Below are 23,388 nucleotides of genomic sequence, written 5' to 3' on the forward strand. Positions count from 1 at the left end.
GTTTTGAGAAATAGACCACTAGCCTTGACCAGGGCCCCACAGTCTGGGTTAAAACTCCAACTGCCATTTTTTCTCTTTCTGACACATAGAATGTTGAATTTTGTCAGGTCAGGTAGCCTCAGGGCTGGAGCTGACGTGAGTTTTCTTTTAACTCATGAAAAGCTCATTGCTATTGGTTGTAATAGATGTAGTTTATCCAATCTACATTTTTATTAACTGTCACCTACCAAAATATTGACTCAAATCCTGCAGCTATTTGATTTCAAGCTTTAAATTAATCTGGTATTCCTCATGGGACTCCAATTGCATCTAAATAGACATGAGAGTTGAAAGACCCCTAAGGAGCTTCTCTCACTTTATGATGTCTTATTGATGAAATGCCAGGGTGAAAGGGATAGCCAACTGGACTAAAGTACAAGTGCCACTCCAGTTATTCGGCAGAGTGCCCAGTAAAGGTCCACCACAATATCACCACAATATCACCACACATCCGCTCAGGGATGAACAAGGGCTGACTCATTGATAAGCTCTTGAAAATTCTTATGCTTCACTGCATCCTTTCAGGTCTCCAAGGAACGCGAAGTTTCCTCCCTGTCATGAGAGACACGAAGTGAACTTAATGTTGGGAGACGGAGGTTGGATGGCCCTCATCAGGGGCTGACCCACAGGGTGCTGGACTTTGGGATATAGCAGAGAGAGCTTGGCACGACTTATTACTCCAGGCCGTAGAATCCTGGAAAAGAGTTACCATGCAGCCCACACCTGGTCGACTGGAGGACCACCTTAGTGGAAAGGGGACATTCTGGGCCTCTGGCCTGCCATGTGCACAAGCATAACAATTGCTTTTGTTTAATGTCAGATGGAATATTTGATCCATTTTAACTAGGCATTTGCATCTTGGTATCCTGTCTTAATTGATAAAGTTTGTTTTAAGTCTTTAACTTCTATGATCCTCTAGTAAAATAAATGTATGGTTTTAGGAAATTACAAAAACCGGTTGGGGCAGTCCATCCTTGCTCTTTAGTGGTCCACAGGACATTGGACCAACTATGGCATGAAAGCTCTACATCGGGGGGCAAGACTCCTAGTTGGCACTGGGGTGTTTATCAAAATCTCCCCGGATTAAATGGTCCTAGTTTACTAATGCCCAGTCTGAGGAGAGTCAGGAGGGGCACAGATACTTTTCTGAAGTAGAAAGCTGTCTTTGACTTGGCAAGTCCCCACAGGGTATAACAAGGCAAGAATTAAATGCAATAGTTTGAGGTGAAATTGATTTGATTATGTTAATAACTAGATGGTCAACAATAGAATGAGGAAAGAAGAAAGAGTAATAGAGCAGATGAAAAGAGTTAAATTTTTCTTAGCTTTAGTTTGGTAGGGTTTTCCCCTGGGACTATGGCCCACAACTCTGGAGGGGGTGGCACTTTCTTGACTCGGGTGTGATGAGTCCATCTTTTTTTTTTTTTTTTTTTTTTTTTTTTTTGCTGTAAAAACAGCAGTCTTGGTGGTTAGCAGGACAAGGTAGGGTCCTTCCCAGGCGGGCTTGAGTTTTTCTTCTTTCCACTCTTTGACGAGAACGTGATCTTCAGGCTGGTGCTGACTTACTGGAAATTCTAGCAGTGGTACATGTGCTAAAAGACTTTTAGTTTTTGAGAGAAAGGAAAGTGGAAGATAAACCAAGTATATAATTTTTAAGAAACTGACCTTTTGTTTTAAATGTGGGGACCTTGGCAGTGGACTTTATAGTCCTTAGTGTCTTTTTACTGAGATTTTCCTTTAGCACCTATTTTTATTAGTTTTTAAACCAAAGAAAGCCAAATACCATTTTACATTTAACAATGCTTCTTGTATGATTTTTATACCAGATAAGCTAAATGTTATGTTTATATTAGTGTGTTATTAATGTTAAACCTAATTTTAATAAAAGCTTGTAGACATATTTGTCTAATTTTTAATGTTTGACCGTAAGTTACGATTTTATAGACTCTTTTTAACCTTTCATAATTTTTGCTAAAGAGCAGGTTGGTGCTTTAAGAAAAACCTGTTATGCTTTTAGTTTAATGTCTAGTTCACAGAAAAACTGGATGATACTTCTTTAACTTTAGCAAATATGTTTATACACAGAATTTTCTTTACAATTAATGTTTTAAAACTTGCTTAAACCTTCAAAACAATAAATTTTTAACTTTTTAATGTAGGTAAAAAGGTACATTCTTATGCCTCCTTATAATCCTTTTACCAAAGGTATATTTTACTTTTCTTATACACCTTGCACATAAACTGTTTTTTTTCAATAGTTTTACATAGGAGGCCTAGTTACTTTTAAATTATACAACTTTTTTGCATAAATTCTTTTTTATAACATTTTTCTCTTTCTTGACTTTTGCAGAGAATTCTTCCACATGCCTCAACTTTCTGACTTATTACAAATATTTCTTTCTTTAAACAACCAGTTAATTTATTTCAGGACAAGAATTTACCATATAATACTCTTTTTATATAAATTCCACCCGCCCCCTTTTTTTTCTTTTTTTTTCCTTAGGATGCTTCTGAACTGGTGAGGTGTGCTCACAATGAGGTTTCCTCTAAAAGTTATTCTTTCCCCCCCCCCTTTTTTTTTTTTTTGTTAGCGAAGCAGTTGCCGCTACAGATTGAATGCATTTGGGCCATCTGCGGGTTGAAGGATTTTTGATAGGAAGCCCTCAGTGCTTTCGGGATATGCCCTTGTTTACACTGACAACAAAGTGGTATCGGAGTGTTATAGGGTTACGGAGAATACCTTCAATTATCAATTATAGGTTTTAAATTTACCTTGGCTTTTAAAGAATAGGGTACACTTTTTTAAACTACTTGTACATCTCTTTCTTTCTTTCTCTCTTTGACTTTGTCTCTCTCTTTCTGACTTTCCTTTTGCCTCTGTCTCTTCCTCTCTCTCTCTGCCTCTCTCTTTCTCTCTCTCTCCTTGACTCCCTCTTTGTCTCTTCCTCTCTGTCTCTTCCTCTGTCTCTTTTCCTCTCTTCCTCTCTGTCTCTTTCCTCTCTCTCTCTCTGCTGCTCTTTCCTTCCTCTGCCAGCTGCTTATGCTGCTGTTCTCTCAACCGCTGTGTGTTGGGGGCGTGGGGCCTAAAACCAGCTGTAACCAAGTGTCTATGTACGGGAGCTGGTCTGGGTGCCCTGGCTTACAGGTTACCTTGTGCCATACCTTTGAAACAAGGGACCTGTCCAGGCTTCCTTCTAATGGCCAATCTACCTCTAATGCTGGCCGGTCTATCTTACACAAAGTTTTAAGTTTTCCTAGTGTCATAGTACTCCATAGTCTCCCTTAAATTCTTTTTTGAAATTTTCCAACATAGTTCCTAGTAGGGTGGGCTTATTTGTACCTGACCTATGCTTCTTTGAGACAAAATACCACGCTCACTCCACACACACACCACAAAACAAAAAAACGGGTAAAAAGGGCACACACACACTTTTGCAGTTTGCACCAAACAAAAATCAAAACCAAAATCAGAGTAACCAGAAATCTAAGGCAGGTCAAAACCAAAACCAAAGTATCAAGCAATCCAAGTCAAATCAAAAACAAAAACCAAAGTGCTGCTACAGGCACGCCGTGGGTGATCAGGCCATGCTTCCACTCAAACGGAGTGGGCAAGTTTCAAAGACCAGTCTTACCAAGTTTTAGATGTGCAGACTCCAAGTGCCCATTCCTTCCTGGTGTTCAGCCACTGCATTGATCCTTCACGGGGGCCTGCCACACACTGCTCTGGGGGGCATCCCACCGGGACAAATGCCTCATATTCGTTATATCCTCAGGGGATGTTACTTCTAATGTCACACGAGGTGTTCTCCCTGTGTTCTATTTCATAATATCCTAGGGCAATTTTACTTTTAATGACACCGGGTTGTACACATTGTGACATTATTCGTGATATTCTAGAAAGATGTTACTCCTAATGTCACGGGTGTAAACCCTGTGATAGTATTCATAATTTCCAAGGGGTCTGTACTCCTAATGTCACAGAAGATAACACTCTGCGACATTATTCATACATTCTAGCGAGATGATACTCCTAATGTCACAGGGGGTGTACACCCTGTGATATTATTCTTACTATTCTAGGGGGATGTTACTCTTATTGTCACAGGTGTGTTCCTTCTGTGATATTATTGAAAATATGCTAGCAGGATATTACTACTAATGTCACAATACACCTTGTGATATTATTAGTAATATTCTGGGGAGATGTTACCCCTAATGTTACAGGGGTGTACACCGTGTGATATTGTTCCCAATATTGTAGGGGGATGTTACTCCTAATGTCACAGGGGGTGTACACCCTTCGATATTATTTGTAATCTTATAGAGAGATATTACTTTAAATATCACAGTGGGTGTACACACACGGGGTACACCCACTGGGATATTATTTGTAATATCTTAGAGAGATATAACTCCTAATATCCCAGTGGGTGTACCCCGTGTGTGTACACCCTGTGATATTATTTGTAATATCCGTGGTGAACATTACTTCTAGTATCCCACAGAGGGTACACCCTGTGATATTTTTCATAATATCGTAGGGAGATATTGCTTCTAATAACACAGTGGGTGTACACCATGTGTGTACACTCTGTGATATGATAGCTTATATCCTAGGGAGATATTCCTTCTAATATCCCAGTGAGTGGACACCCTGTGATATCATTCGTAATCTCCTAGATAGATGCTGCTGCTAATATCACAGAGGGTGTGCCCCCAGTGACATTATTCATAATATCCTAGGGAGATGTTACTCCTAATGTCACAGGGGGTGTGCGCCCTGTTACATTATTCATAATATTCTAGGGGGGTGTTACTTTTAAAGTCACAGGCGTGTACACCCTGTGATGTTATTCATAATATCCTAGGAAGATGTTACTCCTAATATCACATGGGTTATCCTAGGAAGAGGTTACTCCTAACATCACACTCCTAATACCACACCCTGTGATAGCATTCAGAATATCCAAAAGGGACGTTACTTTTTTTTTTTTTTTTTTTTTATTTTTTTATTTTTTATTGATCATTCTTAGGTGTTTCTTGCAGAGGGGGATTTGGCAGGGTCACAGGACAATAGTGGAGGGAAGGTCAGCAGATAAACAAGTGAAGAAAGTTCTCTGGTTTTCCTAGGCAGAGGACCTTGCGGCCTTCCGCAGTGTTTGTGTCCCTGGGTACTTGAGATTAGGGAGTGGTGATGACTCTTAACGAGCATGCTGCCTTTAAGCATCTGGTTAACAAAGCACATCTTGCACCGCCCTTAATCCGTTCAACCCTGAGTGGATACAGCACATGTTTCAGAGAGCACAGGGTTGGGGGTAAGGTCACAGATCAACAGGATCCCAAGGCAGAAGAATTTTTCTTAGTACAGAACAAAATGAAGTCTCCCATGTCTACCTCTTTCTACACAGACACGGCAACCATCCGATTTCCCAATCTTTTCCCCACCTTTCTCTCCTTTCCACTCCACAAATGGGACGTTACTTTTAATGTCACATGGGGTGTACACCTTTTGAGATTATTCATAAGATCCTAGGGACATATTACTTCAAATATCACATGGGTGTACACACATGGTGTACACATTATGCAGGAACACCTACTGTGATATTATTCATAATATCCTAGGAAAATGGGACTCCTAATATCACAGTGAGTGTACACACTGTGATATCATTTGTAATATCCTAGGGGAATATTACTCCTAAACCAAAGGCGTGTGTACCCCCATGATAGTATTCATAATACTCTAGGGAGATGTTACTCCTAGTGTCATATCACAGGGGTGCACACCCCGTGATATTATTCACAGTATATGAGAGGGATATTAGCACTGAAGTCATGATGTGTGTACTCCTCGTGATATTATTCATAATATCCTACGGGGATGTTACTCCTATTGTCACAGGGGGTGTGTTCGCTGCGATAGTTATTCGTAGTCTCCTAAATGGGTGTGACACCTAATGTCACAGGGTGTGTACATCTTGTTATATTATTCACGATATCCTAAAAAGACATTACTCCTCATGTCACAGGGGCTGTATGCCCTGTGATATTATTCGTAATATCCTAGTGAGATGTTACTTTTAATGTCACAGAGGGTGTACACCCTTTGAAATTATTTGTCACAGTTTCGTGGGCTGTTACTCCTAATGTCACACGGGGTGCACACCGAATGATATTACTTGTAATATTCTATAGAAATCTTACTCATAAATCACAGGTGTTCTACACCCTGTAATGTTATTGGTCATATTCTAGGGGACTGTTCCATCAATTAATGTCACCTGGGGTGTACACCTTGTGATATTATTCATAATATCCTAGCAGGATGTTACTACTAATGTCACAATACGTGTATACCCTCTGATATTATTCATTATATCCTCACGGGTTATTACTCCTATGTCACACGGGGTGTACTCCCTGTGATATTATTTGGGAATATCTTAGGGGGATTTTGCTTTTAATGTCACAGGGGGTGTACACATTGTGATATTACTCATGATGTTCTAGAAAGATGTTACTCCTAATGTCACAGGGGGGTGTACACCCTGTGATATTACACAGGCTAACCCCCTGTGACATTATTCGTAATATTTTAGCAGGATGATACTCCTAAAGTCACAGGAGGTGTACGCCCAGTGATATTATTCAGAATATTCCAGGGGGATGTTACTCCTAATGTCACAGGTGTGTATACCCTGTGATATTATTCACAATATACTAGCGGGATACTACTACTAATGTCACCGTGTGTGTACACCTTCTGATATTATTCATAATATCCTGGGAGGATGTTACTCCTAACGTCACAGGGGTGTACACCCTGTGTTATTATTAGTAATATTCTAAGGGGATTTTACTTTTAAAATCACAGGGGGTGTCAACCCTGGGATCTTATTCGTAATATCCTAGGAAGATGTTACTCTTAATGTCACATGGGGTATACAGCCTGGGTTATTATTTGGAATATCCTAAAGGGATGTTATCTTAATGTCGTAGGGTGTGTACACTCCTTGATATTATTCGTAATATCCTAAGGAGGTATTACTTTAAAAATCACAGTGGGTGTGCACACGTGGTGTACATCCGTGATATTATTCACAATATCTGACTGAGGTATAACTTTTAATATCACAGTGGGTGTACACCCTGTGATATTATTTGTAATACCCTAGGGAGATACGATTCCTAATATTACAGTGGGTGTACACTCTGTGATATTATTTGTAATGTCCTAGGAAGATATTACTCCTAATACCAAAGTGGGTGTACACTATGTGTTTACACTCTGTGATATAATCTGTAATATCCCAGAGAGATATTTCTCCTAATATCACAGTGGGTGTACACTCTGTGATATTATTCGTAATATCCTAGAGAGATATTGTTCCCAATATCACAGTGGGTGTTCACCCTGTGATATTATTCATAATATCCTAGGGAGCTATTATTCCTAGTATTACAGTGCGTGTACACCATGGGGGAACACCCTGTGATGTTTCTCATCATATCCTAGGGGGATATTACCCTTAATATCACAGTGGGTGTGCACCATGTGTGTACACACTGAGATGTTACTCGCAATATCCTAGGGAGGAATTACGCCTGATGTTACAGTGGGTGTTCACCATGTGTTTCTATTCTGTGATGCTATTCGTATCTTAGAAAGTTATTAGTCCTAGTGCGACAGTGGGTGTATACCATGTGTGTACCCTCTGTGATGTTATTTGTAATATCCTAGGGAGATAGTTCTCATAACATCACCATGGGTGCACATCATGTATGTACACCCTGTGCTGTTATTGGTTATGTCCTGGGTAGATATCACTCCTAATATCACCGTGGGCGCACACCATGGGTGTACATTCTGTGATGTTATTTGTAATATCCTAGGGAAATATCACTCCTTATGTCATAGTGGGTGTACAGCCTGTGATATTATTGGTAATGTCCTTGGGATTTATTTCTGCTGTTATCACAGTGGGTGTACACCCTGTAATAGTATTTGTAATATCCTAGGGAGTTATTACTGTATACCCTGTGATATTGTTTGTGACATTTTAGGTAGCTGTTTCTCCTAAAGTCAGAGTGGGTGTACACCCTGTAATATTCTTCCTAATATCACAGTGGGTGTACACCATGTGTGATATTTTTTCTAATATCCAGCGGGGGAGAGGATGATATTGCTTCCAATATCACAGAAGGTGTACATCCCCCTGTGATATTGTTCCTAACATCCAGGGAAGGAGAGGATGACATTATTCCCAATATCACTGGGGGTGTACCACCCCCCGCTAGGATGTTGTTCTTAATATCCGGGGGTGGAGAGAATGATATTACTCCCAAAATCACAGGACGTGTACACCACCCCTGTTTGATATTGTTGGTGATATTCCGGGGGGCAGAGGATGATATTACCTCCAATATCACAGGGTGTGTAAACACCCCCTGTGATATTGTTCCTAATGGCCTGTGAAAGAGAAAATATTACTCCCATTATCACCGGGGTGTTCACCCCTGATGACATTGTTTTCTAATATCCAGGGAAGGAGAGTATGATATTACTCGCAATATCGCAGGGGGTGTACACCTTTTTGTGATATTGTGTCTAATATCCAGGGAAACAGAGGATGATATTACTCCCAATGTCGCAGAGGTTAGACACCCCCCTGGGATATTGTTCCTAATATCCCAATGGAGAGAGGATGATATTACTCCTAATATCAAAGGAAATGTACACCACCCCTGTGATATTGTTCCTAATATCCAGAGAAGAAAAGAATGATATTACTCCCAACAGCGTAGGAAATGTATACCCGTGCTGTGATATTTTTCCCAATATCTGGGGTGGGGGAGAAGAGGATCATATTACTTCCAGTATCGCAGGGTGTGTACACCCCCTCTGTGATCTTGTTGCTAACATCCAGGTTTAGGGAGGACGACATTACTCCCAATATCGCAGGGGGAGTACACCCCCCGTGACCTTGTTAGTAATTTCCTGGGTGGAGAGGATGATATTACTCCCAATATCGCAGGGGGTGTACACAGCCCTGTGATATTGCTCCTAATATCCAGAGCCAAAGAGGATGATATGACTGTCAGTATCGCAGAGGGTGTACACCCCTCCTGTAATATTGTTCTTAATACTCTGGGAGGGAGAGGATAAGATTACATTAAATATCACAGGGAATGTTCACCCTCCCCCTCTGAGACCGTTCCTAATATCCAGGGGAAGAGAGGATAATTTTACTCCCAATATCCCAGAGGCAGTACACCTCCCCTGTGATATTGTTCCTAATATCCAAGGGGGGAGAGGATGATACTTCTCCCAATATCGCAGGGGTGTTCACATCCCCAGTTACATTTTTCCTAATATCTAGGGGAGAGACAATTATATGACAGCAAATGTCGCAGGGTCTGTACATCCCTTCCTGATATTGTTCCTAATATCCAGGGGGGAAGAGGATGATGTCAAATATCAAAGGGGGTATACACCCCCCACCACGATATTGTTCTTAATATTCATGAGGGGAACGATGATATTACTCCGAATGTCGCAGGGGTTTTTCACACCCCCTGTGATATTGTTGCTAATATCCACAGTGGGAGAAAATAATATTACTTCCAATATTGCAGGTGGTGTATACCCCACCTGAAATATTGCACTGAAAATCCAAAGAGGGAGAGGATGGTATTAATACCAATATCGAATACCAATATCGAAGTGTGTGTACACGCCCCTTGTGATATGGTTTTCAATATCCAGGGGGCGGGAGGATGATATTAGTCCCAACATCACAGACGGTGTACACTACCCCTGTGATATTGTCCCTAACTTCCAGAGGGGAGAGGATGATATCACTCCCAATATCTCAGAAGTGGTACATCCCCTGTGATACTGTTCGTCATATCCATGGAGGCACAGGATGACATTACATTGAATTTCACGACAGGCGTACACGCACACTGTGATATTGTTCCTAATATCCAAGAAGGGAGAGGATATTACTCCCAAAAAAGCAGTGAGTATACATTACCCCTGTGTTATTGTCTCTAATATCTGGGGACGGGGGGCGGGGGAGAGGATAACATTCCCTCAAATTTGGCAGGTGGTTTGACGCCCCTTGTGGAATTGTTTTTAATATCCAGCGGGGAAGACAGTAATACCATTTTGGATAGTCCGATTTATCCGCCCCACCTTTCCGGAACTCTGAGGCCGGGAGGCGGCGTGCAGTTTCCATGTGATCCCCGATACCTTTGCCATCTTCTGTACTAAGTCAGCCACAAACGCAGGCCCGTTATCTGAGCTGATCCGTAAGGGCAGTCCCAATCTAGGAATCAGATCTCGAAGAAGCACACGGGTTACTTCACGAGCTTTCTCAGTTCGTGTTGGATAAGCCTCCACCCACCCAGAGTAGGTGCGCCCAAGAACTAGTAAATACTTGTTACCTCCACACTTTGGCATCTCTGTGAAGTCTACCTGGAGATCTTCAAAGGGGGCTGCTCCATAAGCTTGTATGCCGGGCGGAACGGCTGGCGCTTGCCTCGCATTATGCTGTTGGCTGTTGGCAGGTAACACACCGCTGCGTCACCGTTTTGGCAAGGGCTGACAAATGCGAGACATAGAAATACCGGCCTAACAACTTTTCCAGTTGACCCCTGACCTACATGGCATTCGAAACATGAGTATACAGAAGTCTTTGGTAATTCAGGATCACTGATGATTAAAACAAGATAGGAGTTGAAGCTTATCTTTGTTTAAAAAATCCTTTGGTCTTGGGATAACAAGATAATGTAAATATGGCTTAAAGGAGAATCATTTCAAAAACAAAGCAAAACAAGGAAATGAAAAATAAAATTTATGGCCTGGCACAGTGGCTCACGCCTGTAGTCCCAGCACTTTGGAAGGCCAAGGCGGGCAGATCACGAGGTTAGGAGATCGAGACCAGCCTGACCAACATGGTGAAACCCCGTCTCTACTAAAAATACAAAAATTAGCCAGGTGTGGTGGCAAGGGCCTATAATCCCAGCTACTTGGGATCCTGAGGCAGGAGAATTGCTTGAACCCGGGAGGCAGAGGTTGCAGTGAGCCGGGATCGCCCCACTGCACTCCAGCCTGGGCAGCGGAGTGAGACTCCGCCTGAAAAAAAAAAAAATACAAGAAATTATCTGGGCCTGGTGGCGGGTGCCTGTAACCCCATCTACTCGGGAGGCTGAGCCAGGAGAATGGCTTGAACCTGGGAGGCAGAGGTTGCAGTGAGATGAGATTGTGCCACTGCACTGCAGCCTGGGTGACAGAGCCAGACTCCGTCTCAGAAAAGAAAAAGAAAAAGAAAATTTTAAAAATCCTTAAGTGTGACAAGCTTCAAAAACAGAAAAAGAGTAGAAAATTTAAAAAAGGAATCTTTGTATAAATAGAAAAAATGATTTTTGGAGGACTTCGAAAACTTTTTTTCTAAATCTTATATTGCTTTTAGAATTATCTTTCCTCATTGAAAAACTTTTTTTTCTTTTTTAAATATGTAGCTAGTGAAACTGTCCCCCAGGGTTAACAAGAATTCATACCTGGTTCTGGACAGAAATACAGTTCTAACTGTAAAAGGAAAGTCAGTCGCAGGACCCCACGCTGCCTCAGGCAAACCTGCCTCAAACTTTATTCCTAAGCAAGATTGCTACGAAGATAACAGGAAGCTACCTACCTTCCTCACCATTTCCCCCACAAGGAAATTCCTTGAGGGCCTCAAGATCTTTACCTTAAAACAGTTCTTTTGAATTTCACCTGGCAAGGTAAATTGGTAGCTCATCTTCACAGGTGTGGGACAAAGGACAGAATTCAGTCAGCCCTCTGCTGACCTGCGACAAACGTGTATCTGATTGCTTCCTCTGCCCTATTGTTTGTTTATTTATTTATTACTTTTGGCTTATTTCTCCAAGACAAATGCCCTATTGTTTATGCAAAAATGTAGATTCACTGAGCCAGACTAAGGCATAAGTGACTATTCCTCTACCCGCCTCTCACATGTAAATTGTGTATTCAGTGAAAGGCTGTTCAAGGACTCAAAAGAATGCAACCTTTTGACCAGGCACAGTGGCTCCTGTCTGTAATCCCAGCAATTTGGGAATCCCAGGTGGGTGGCTCCCTTCAGGCCAGAAATTCAAGACCAGCCTGGCCAACATGGGGAAACCCTGCCTCTACTAAAAATACAAAATTAGCCGGGTGTGGTGGCGCATGCCTGTAATCCCAGCTAGTGGGGAGGCTGAGGCAGGAGAATCCCTTGGACCCGGGAGGCCGAGGTTGCAGTGAGCAAAGATGGCGCCATTGCACTCCAGCCCGGGCAACAGAGAGAGACTCCGTCTTAAAAAAAAAAAAAAAAGAATACAATGTTGTGTCTCGTTTCCTATGACCTGGAAGCCCCCACTTTGAGTTGTCCTGCCTTTCTAGACTGAACCAATGTACATCTTAGACATATTGATTGACGTTTCACGTCTTTTTCTTTTTTGTTTCTTTTCTATTGTTTCTAACCCTCAGTATTCATATCATGTCTCTCTAAAACGTAAACACCAAGCTATGCCCTGATCACGTGGGGCACATATCCTCAGGACCTCATGAGGCTGTGTCTCAGGCACGTCCTTAAATCTTGGCAAAATATCCAGCCTGGACAACATGGTGAAACCTCGTCTCTACTAAAAATACAAAAATTAGCCGGGCATGGTGGTGCACGCCTGTAATCCTACCTACTCAGGAGGCTGAGGCAGGAGAATCGCTTGAGCTTGGGAGAAGGAGGTTGCAGTGAGCTGAGAGGGCACCACTGCACTCCAGCCTGGGCGACAGAGAGAGACTCTGTCTTAAAAAAAAAAAAAAAAAAAAAAAAAACGAAGAAAACCTTGGCAAAATAAATTTTCTAAATTAATTGAGACCTGCCTCAGATACTTTTGGGTTCTTGTAACTAAGCATTCATCAGGCTGCACTTTAGCCCACTTCCTTGTAACTGAAAGTCCCGTAGCCATAGATACTGACAATTTGCACCCCTATTGCTCCCACAGATAGGATCTCTGACGTTAGAATCATAAGGCTTTCCTTTAAGAATTGCTTAAGATGTAGGCCGGGTGTGGTGGCTCATGCCTGTACTCCCAGCACTTTGGGAGAATGAGGTGGGTGGGTCCCTTGAGGTCAGGAGTTTGAGACCAGCCTGGCCAATATGGTGAAACCCCGTCTCTACTGAAAATACAAAATTAGCTGGGTGTGGTGGCACGTGCGTGTAATCCTAGCTACTCAGGAGGCTGAGGCAGGAGAATCGATTGAACCTGGGAGGCGGAGGTTGTGGTGAGCCAAGATTGCACCATTGCACTCCAACCTGGGCAACAAGAGCAAAACTCTGTCTCAAAAAAAGAAAGCGGGGGGTGGGGGGCTGGGCGCGGTGGCTCACGCCTGTAATCCCAGCACTTTGGGAGGCCAAGGCGGGCAGATCATGAGGTCAGGAGATCGAGACCATCCTGGCTAACACGGTGAAACCCCGTCTCTAAAAAAAATTAGCCAGGCGTGGTGGCGGGCACCTGTAGTCCCAGCTACTCGGGAGGCTGAGGCAGGAGAATGGCTTGAACCCAGGAGGCGGAGCTTGCAATGAGCCACTGCACTCCAGCCTGGGGGACAGAGCAAGATTCCGTCTCAAAAAAAAAAAAAAAGAATTGCTTAAGATGTTTTCCAGATTCTGAATTCCAGCAGAATGGCTGACACGAGACAGTTTAAAGCCCCTTCGCAGAGTAACCAAGTCAACATGAGAATCCAGGTGTCTGTCTCCAACCCGTGTTTTTCAACCAATTAGTGATGCCCACACCTTGGTCCACTTCAAACCTCTTAAGATCCCCAGCCCCAGACTCCTGAGGGAAGCTGCTTTGAGGTGTCCTCTCCTTTCAGCATTCCGCAGCATTAGGACGACACCTCTCTCTCTCTGCTGGAACCCTCCATCGGTGTTTGGACTTGTGCATCAGGCAACCGACCTGTTAAGGTCACACCAGCAAAAGCTGAGCTAATGGTGTTATTTCCATCAAGCTGTTAAGCCTGTAAAGATCTTTATCAGGCGAGACTTTGTGGTCCTGTCATACCGAAAGTAGTGCAAGGGTACACCCCTCTGTTGCTGACCAGAATATGCCACTCCAAATGTGCGTCTTGGCATATAATTATTATTATTATTATTTATTTATTTTTTTATGAGATGGAGTCTTGCTCTGTATGCCCAGGCTAGAGTGCAATGGCGTGATCTCGGCTCACCGCAATCTCCGCCTCCCGGGTCCAAGCGATTCTCCTGTCTCAGCCTCCCAAGTAGCTGGGATTACAGGCATGCACGACCACGCCCGGCTATTTTGTATTTTTAGTAGAGACAGGGTCTCTCCATGTTGATCAGGCTGGTCTCGAACTCCTGATCTCAGGTGATCCACCTGCCTCGGCCTCCCAAAGTGCTGGGATTACAGGTGTGAGCCATCACGCCTGGCCCGGCATAGAATTATTTTGAGCTGATTATTTTGACAGCCAGCAGACACAGGAGTCCTGGATACAGTGTATAAATTACCCTTTTGTAAGGGAAATCTACATTTATAAAGGAATCTCCATTGGTCCCGGCATCTTCCTCTTCGTATCAGGAGGAGGAGGATTCTAAATCACAAGAGACATCATCCGCATAACAAACCCTGCCCTTGTTGACTCCACTCTTCTCCTGAGGGTCACCTTCCCATACCCTGCCTCCTCATCTTCTTCTTTTGTTTTAGCAGAAGATGGTATTTAAGCCCAAATTCTTTTTTTTTTTTTTCCTTTTGAGACATTGTCTTGTCTCTGTTACCAGGCTGGAGTGCAGTGGTGTGATCTTGGCTCATCACAACCACCACCTCCCAGGTTCAAGCAATTCTCCTGCCTCAGCCTCTCGAGAAGCTGGGATTACAGGCATGTGCCACCACGCCTGGTTAATTTTTGTATGTTTAGTAGAGACGGGGCTTCACCATGTTGGCCAGGCTGGTCTCAAACTCCTGACCTCAGGTGATCCACCCACCTCGGCCTCCTGAAGTGCAGGGATTATAGGCATGAGCCACCGCGCCCAGCCTCAAAATTCTTTTTTTGAGACAGGGTCTCACTTTGTCACCCAGGTTGGAGTGCAGTGACGCGAACACAGCTCACTGCGTCCTCCCAGGCTCAAGCAATCCTCCTACCTCAGCCTCCCTAGTAGCTCAGACTACAGGTGCGCACCACCACGCCCCACTAACTTTCTTTTTGTATTTTTTATAGAGATGGAGTTTTGCCATGTTGCCCAGGCTGGTCTGGAACTCCTCAGCTCAAGCGATCCACTTGCCTCAGCCTCCCAAAGTATAACCACCCAACGAGTTCACCTTGCCTGCTGTCTAGACAGCCGATTTATCAACACAGGGGAACTGAAATAGAGAAAGAGCAATTTACCAGGGCCAGCTATGTGGGAGACCAGAGTTTTATTATTACTTGGATTACTCAAAATTACCCAAGAATTTCGGGAGGTGTTTTTTGTTTGTTTGTTTGGGACAGAGTTCCACTCTGTCACCCAGGCTGGAGTGCAATGGTTCGATCTCGGCAACCTCTACCTCCTGGGTTCAAGCAATCCTCCCGCCTCAGCCTCCTAAGTAGCTGGGATACAGGCACACCATCACCATGCCTGGCTAATTTTTGTATTTTTGCAGAGACGGGGTTTCTCCATGTTGGCCAGCCTGGTCTTGAATTCCTGACTTCAGGTGATCCACCCACCTTGGCCTCCCAAAGTGCTGGGATTACAGGCATGAGCCACTGCGCCTGGCCTTTTTTTTTTTTTTTGAGACGGAGTGTCGCTCTGTCCCCCAGGCTGTAGTGCAATGGCGTGATCTCGGCTCACTGCAACCTCCACCTCCCAGCTTCAAGTGGTCCTCCTGCCTCAGCCTCCCGAGTAGTTGGGATTACAGGCACCAACCACCATGCCCAGCTAATTTTTGTATTTTTAGTAGAGACGGGGTTTCGCCATACTGGGCAGGCTGATAATTTTTGTATTTTTAGTTGAGACGGGGTTTCACCATGTTGGCCAGGCTAGTCTTGAACTCCTGACCTCAAGCGATCTACATGCCTCAGCCTCCCAAAGTGTTGGGATTACAGGCATGAGCCACCGTGCCCGACTGGGGATCAGAGTTTTTGTTTTGTTTTTTCTTTTTTTGAGATGGAGTCTTGCTTTGTCCCCCAGGCTGGAGTGCAGTGGCATGATCTTGGCTCACTGCAAACTCCACCTTCTGGGTTCACACCATTCTCCTGCCTCAGCCTCCAGAGTGGCTAGGACTACAGATGCCCACCACTATGCCCGGCTCATTTTTTGTATTTTTAGTAGAGACGGGGTTTCACCATGTTAGCCAGAATGGTCTCCATCTCCTGACCTCGTGATCTGCCCTCCTCGGCCTCCCAAAGTGCTGGGATTACAGGCGTGAGCCACCGTGCCCGGCCCAGAGTTTTTAAGGATAATTTGGTGGGTAGGGAGCCGTTGGGTCAGGAGTGCTGATTTGTCAGGTCGGAGATGAAATTACAGGAAGTTGAGGCTGTCCTCTTGGGCTGAGTTGGTTCCTGGGAGGGGGTCAGAAGACCCCATGAGCCAGTTTATCCACAGGAGTGGTGTCAGCTGATCCATCGAGTGCAGGGCCTGCAAAACATCTCAAGCACTGATCTGAGGTTGACAGTAGTGATGTTATCCCTAGGAGCAATTTTGCAGCCTCCAGCTGCGAGACTCCTAAACAATAATTTCTAATTTTGTGGCTAATTTGTTAGTCCTGCAAAGGCAATCTAGTCCCCAGGTAGGAAGGGGATGTGTTTAGGGAAAGGGCTCTATCGTCTTTGTTTCAAAGCTAAACCATAAACTAAGTTCCTCCCAGAGTTAGTTCGGCCTCCACCCAGGAACAAACAAGGACAGCTTGGAGGTTAGAAGCAAGATGGACTTAGTTAGGCCAGATGTCTTTCACTGTAATGATTGCCTCACTTATACTTTTTGCAAAGGTGGTTTCAAAAGGGCTGGGATAGAAGCCCAAATTCTATGTCACCTCTTTAAATTTACTCATCCCTGAGTTTCTCCATTATCCCTGAGAGATACATGCTAATAAACATCCATCTTTCCCCTGTTAATTTGTCTTTTGTAGCAGGGTCCCCAGTGAGAACCTGGAAGGGTAGAAGAAAATGAGCAATTTTCCTTCCCCTACACAGTTAAAAGAGAAGAGCTCTGGCAGGATGAAGACCTGGGCCTGGAGCCTGTCTTGAACATGCCCAGTGGTTTTCTCCCATGTAAAAGGAGCTGGACAGATTTCTCCCATCTCTAGAATTCCATGAACGCATTCTGTTCCTTAATCTTTCCACTGATCCTGACTGATAATTGCACATACACAAAAGTGCACTTACTTGTAGATGCTAGGATATGTGGAGGTAGGGACAGTATTCCTAGTATATGTAAGAAGGGTATATGTATCCAGTATCCTAGTATATGTATCCAGTCACACATGCAGGAAGCAAGAGAGGCAGCTGACACGGCCACCAAGGGAGGCACCCTGTCCAGACCAAGCCCACAAGCTTCTCTTTCTTTTTTCTTTTCTTTTCTTTCTTTCTTTCCCTCTTCTCTTCTCTTCTCTTTGACGGAATCTTGCTCTGTCGCCCAGGCTGGAGTGCAGTGGTGTGATCTTGGCTCACTGCAAAATCCGCCTCCCAGTTTCAAGCAATTCTCTGCCTCAGCCTCCAGAGTAGCTGGTGCCCATCACCATGCCCAGCTAATTTTTGTGTAAAAATTGGCCCCACAAGCTTCTTTCTATCCTCAATGAAAATACGTTGTGGCCGGGCGTGGTGGCTCACGCCTGTAATCCCAGCACTTTGGGAGGCCAAGGTGGGCGGATCACCTGAGGTCAGGAGTTCAAGACCAGCCTGGCCAACATGGTGAAACCCCATCTCTACTAAAAATACAAAAATGAGCTGGCTGTGATGGTGCATGACTGTAATCCTAGCTCTTCAGGAAGCTAAGGCAGGAGAATAGCTGGAACCTGGAAGATGGAGGTTGCAGTGAGCAGAGATCAGGACATTGCACTCCACCCTGGGTGACAAGATCAAAACTCCATCTTAAAAAAAAAGAAAGAAAGAAAGAAAGAAAAGAAAATATGTAGTAGAAACAGCAACTGTGTTGGCTGGACACAGTGGCACATACCTGTAATCCTAGCACTCTGGGAGGCTGAGGCAGGCAGATTGCCTGAGCTCAGGAGTTGGAGACCAGCCTGGGCAACATGGCAAAACCCATCTCTTTCAAAAATAGAAAGGAAAGGGCCAGGCGTGGTGGATCACTCCTGTAGTCCCAGCACTTTGGTAGGCCAAGGCTGGTGGATCACCTGAGGTCAGGAATTTGAGACCAGCCTAAGCAACATGGTGAAACCCCATCTCTACTAAAAATACCAAAATGATCTGGGTGTGGTGGCATGTGCCTGTAATCCCAGCTACTTAGGAGGCTGAGACAGGAGGATCACTTGAACCTGGGAGGCAGAGGTTGCAGTGAGCTGAGATCATGCCCCTGCACTCCAACCTGGGTGACAGAGGGAGACTCCGTCTCAAAAAAAAAAAAGAAAAGAAAAGAAAGAAAGAAAGAAAAAAGGAACAGTGACGGTGTTCTCAAATATCTCACGAGATGGTAAACGTTCATTTCAGCACAATTAGGAAAACAGCCAAGAATGAGGGGGCAAGAAGAGAAAGGAGTTTTTTCAGCTTGATGCTCCTTTTCGTGCTAACTGTGCACTGCCCGGGCACAGAAGGCAGTGTGCCAGCTCGCCTCCCTTCCCTCCGGGCATTCCTCTGTAGCCTGGAGAGGGGCCTACCATCCCTCCCGTCCCTCCCTCTTCTCTCCCCTACCCCACTCCTCATCCAAGCTGAGAGGGGGCACATTCCCTCCAGTGAGGGTCCAGGCCCGGGGGGCCTGTGCAGGCAGGAAGGCAACCTGCCCACATAGCACTGCTGTGGGCAGGTGGGAAGCAGGACCGCGGGGACTAGGAGGCCCCTTCTCTGTGCCTGATTTTAGCTGCACAGTCCCGCCAGGAAGGGCCAATGGTGAGCGGTCACCGGGACCATGGGCCTTCCAGGATTGTCCTACTGCGGCCTTGGTGTCCACAGTGGGAAAGCAGGCAACGGTGCCATGTGTGGGTAAATGTCACTAAAGCATATGCCATTGTGAGGGTCCAGAGACAGGAATGCATCCTGCATTAGTCAGGGTTCTCCAGAGAAACAGAACCGATAGGATGGAGATAGATGTACATAGATGGAGAGTGAGAGAGGGAGAGATTTATTTTAAGAATCGAGACTGGCAAGTCTGAAATTTGCAGTGCAGTCTGGAAATTCTAGCAAGAGATGCTGCTGCGGTGCGGCGTGAGTCCCAATTCAAAGGCAGTGTGGAGGCAGAATTCCTTCCTTCTTAGGGAACCTCAGTCTTTTCTCTGAAGGCCTTAAATGGATGCATGAGGCCCACGCACATTATGGAGGGTAACGTGCTTCACTCAAATCTACTTAGGAAAATGTTAATCCCATCTAAAAACATCTTTACAGACACATCCAGGGTGCTCTGTGACCACTGAGCCAGGCACCATAGCCTAGCCACATTGACACATAAAATTAACCAGCCCAGGTCCCAAAGCTCAGGAAGTATCATCTTGTCCCAGGGCAGGTAACCCCGTATCCAGTGCCACCCGCACACCCCACGGTATTGGAGTTCCTGCTCATCGAGCTTCCTCACCTGTCTGAGCACACCTGGCTCAGGTGCAGCCGTTGTCCATCAGGGACCTGGAGCCTTCTCTTGCTCTCTCCATCCAGGCTCCCCAAGGCTTTGGTCTCTTCCATTGCTGACTTGCCCTGTTGAGCTGGGGCTCATCATATGTCTCTGTTGTTGCTATAGTTTTTGTGTGTGGAATTTCTTTATTTTTGTAGAGACGGGTCTTACTATGTTGTCCAGGCTGGTCCCAAACTCCTGGCCTCAAGCAGTCCTCCTGCCTTGGCCTCCCGAAGTGCTAGGACTACAAGTGTGAGCCATGGAGCCCAACCAGTTAATCATGTTTCAACTGTTCATTGACCTCATTGAGAAATTACATATTTGGGCTGGGCGCAGTGGCTCATGCCTGTAATCTCTACATTTTGGGAGGCCAAGGTAGGAGGATCCCCTGAACTCAGGAGTTCAAGACCAACCTGGGCAACATGGTGAAATCGTGTCTCTACAAAAAAATACAAAAATTAGCTGGGCATGGTGGCACACATCTGCAGTCCCAGCTACTCTTGAGGCTAAGGTGGGAGGGTCACCTGAGTGCGGGGAGGATGAGGCTGCAGTGAGCAGAGATCCTGCCACTGCACTGCAGTCTGGGCAACAAAGTGAGACCCTGTCTCAAAAAAGAAAAAAAAAATCTAATTTCAATTAAAATAAAATTAAAAAGAAGGCCAGTTTCGATGGCTCATGCCTGTAATCCCAGCACTTTGGGAAGCTGAGACAGGTGGATCATCTGAGGTCAGGAGTTGAAGACCAGCCTGGTCAACATGGTGAAACCCCATCTCTACAAAAAATGCAAAAATTAGCCCATTGGTAGTGGCATATGCCTGTAATCCCAGGTACTCGGGAGGCTGAGGCAGGAGAATCATTTGAGCCTGGGAGGCAGAGGTTGCAGTGAGCTGAGATCATGCCACTGCACTCCATTCTGGGTGACAGAGTGAGACCCTGTTTCAAAAAAAAAGAAAATTATAGCTTTGAAGAATTGGCTTTTTTTCCCCCTGAGACGGAGTCTTGCTTTGTCGCCCAGGCTGGAGTGCAGTGGCGCGATCTCGGCTCACTGCAAGCTCTGCCTCCCAGGTTCACGCCGTTCTCCTGCCTCAGCCTCCCGAGTAGCTGGGACTATAGGCGCCCGCCAGTACGCCCGGCTAATTTTTTCTCTTTTTTTTGTATTTTTAGTAGAGACAGGGTTTCACCGTGTTAGCCAGGATGGTTTCGATCTCCTGACCTTGTGATCTGCCTGTCTTGGCCTCCCAAAGTGCTGGGATTACAGGCGTGAGCCACCGCGCCCCGCTGGGCTTTTTTTTTTTTTTTTTTGAGACAGGGTCTCAGCTTTTTAGTCTGTCACCTAACCAGGAGTGCAGTGGTGTGATCTGCGCTCACTGCAACCTGTGCCCCCCGGGGCTCAAGCAATCCTCCCATCTCAGCCTCCCAAGTAGCTGGGACCACAGGTATGCACCACCACACCCAGCTTTTTTTTTAAATTTTGTTTTGTTTTGTTTTGAGATAGAGTGTCTCTCTGTCACCCAGGCTGGAGTGCAATGGTGAGATCTCGGCTCACTGCAACCTCCGCCTCCTGGGTTCAAGTAATTTTCCTGCCTTGGCCTCCCCAGTAGCTGGGAATACAAGCATGTGCCACCACACTCGGGTAATTTTGTATTTTTAGTTGAGATGGGGTTTCACCATGTTGGCCAGGCTGGTCTTGAACTTCTGACCTCAGGTGATCCACCCGCCTCAGCCTCCCAAAGTGCTGAGATTACAGGAGTGAGCCACTGTGCCCGGCCCTAGAATTGGCTTTTATCAGTTAATAAACTTGAGTGATTTGGAGACTAATTAGAGTGCACACTAATACAATATTTGAACAGTTCCAGCTGGGCGCAGTGGTTTATGCCTATAATCCCAGCACTTTGGGAGGCCGAGGTGGGTGGATCACCTGAGGTCAGGAGTTCGAGACCAGCCTGACCAACGTGGAGAAACCCCATCTCAACTAAAAATACAAAATTACCCGAGTGTGGTGGCACATGCTTGTGGTCCCAGCTACTCGGGAGGCTGAGGCAGGAGAATCGCTTGAACCCAGGAGGCGGAGTTTGTGGTGAGCTAAGATCGCGCCATTGCACTCCAGCCTGGACAACAAGAGGGAAATTCTGTTTCAAAAAAGAAAAAAAATTGAACAGTTCCTGGCATGAGATGTATGAGACATTGGAGCAGTGTGTGAGAATGAACTCCATGCAAAATCAAAGCAGATGAGGGCCAGGCGCGGTGGCTCAGGCCTGTAGTCCCCGCACTTTGGGAGGCCGAGGCGAGTGGATCACCTGAGGTCAGTCAGGAGTTCAACACCAGCCTGGCTAACATGGCAAAACCCCGTCTCTACTAAAAATGCAAAAATTAGCTGGGCGTGGTGGTGGGCACCTGTAATCCCAGCTACTCGGGAGGCTGAGTCAGGAGAATTGCTTGAACCCAGGAAGCGGAGGCTACAGCGAGCCAAAATCAGCACCCTAGTTTTCAGTGGCTTCTCGTTCATTTTTCTCAATGAAGCCTCTCAGATCCTAATCATCCTTTAAGAACAACTCAAGTTCCTCCAGTGTCATTTTCAAATACTCCCCCACGTACCGTAGCTCTGGTGTGTGCTGCGCCCCATCTGGGTTACTGCTACCTTTATTCCCTGTGCCCCACAAGTGAGTGCTGGGATTACAGGCGTGTGCCACCACGCCTAGCTAATTTTTTGTATTTTTAGTAGAGACGGAGTTTCACCATCTTGGCCAGGCTGGTCTTGAACTCCTGACCTCATGATCCACCCTCCTCGGCCTCCCAAAGTGCTGGGATTACAGGCGTGAGCCACCGTGCCCGGCCTACTGCAACCTGTTTTATTAGCAAGGTCTTTATGACCTGTATTGTATCTTGTCCTGACCTCTTATACCATCCTGTGACTTTGAATGCCTTAACTGTCTGGGAATGCAGCCCAGTAGGTTTCAGCCTCATTTCACCCAGCTCCTATTCAAGATGGAGTTGCTCTTCTTCATACGCCTCACGTATTTCTCCTTTTTTTTTTTTTTTTTTTTTTGCGACAGGGTCTTACTCTGTTGCCCAGGCTTCAGTGCAGTGGCATGCTCTCAAGCCTTCCAAGTAGCTGGGACTACTGGTGTGCACCATGACACCTCCTAGTTACAAATTTTTTTTCACGGCTGGGTGCAGTGGCTCACGCCTGTAATCCCAGCACTTTGGGAGGCCGAGATGGGTGGATCACGAGGTCAGGAGATCAAGACCATCCTGGCTAACACGGTGAAACCCCGTCTCTACTAAACAAAATACAAAAAACTAGCCGGGCGCGGTGGCGGGCGCCTGTAGTCCCAGCTACTCGGGAGGCTGAGGCAGGAGAATGGCGTGAACCCAGGAGGCGGAGCTTGCAGTGAGCCGAGATGGCGCCACTGCACTCCAGCCTGGGTGACAGAGCAAGACTCCGTCACAAAAAAAAAAAAAAAAAATTGTTTTCTTCTTTTGTAGAGACCGGGGTGGGTGTGTGCAGGGGGCAGTGGGGGGTCTCGCTATATTGCCCGCA

The 23,388-nt window shown here is 45.5% G+C and overlaps 1 pseudogene; it reads right to left on the bottom strand.

The window, feature by feature from the left end:
• The window catches only part of LOC129529300 (uncharacterized), a 39,115-nt pseudogene extending 28,522 nt beyond the window's left edge, over positions 1-10,593 (bottom strand).
• Positions 10,594-23,388: the final 12,795 nt, after the last annotated feature.

Source organism: Gorilla gorilla, chromosome 22 (genome assembly GCF_029281585.2).
Source record: "Gorilla gorilla gorilla isolate KB3781 chromosome 22, NHGRI_mGorGor1-v2.1_pri, whole genome shotgun sequence".
NCBI lineage: Eukaryota > Metazoa > Chordata > Mammalia > Primates > Hominidae > Gorilla > Gorilla gorilla.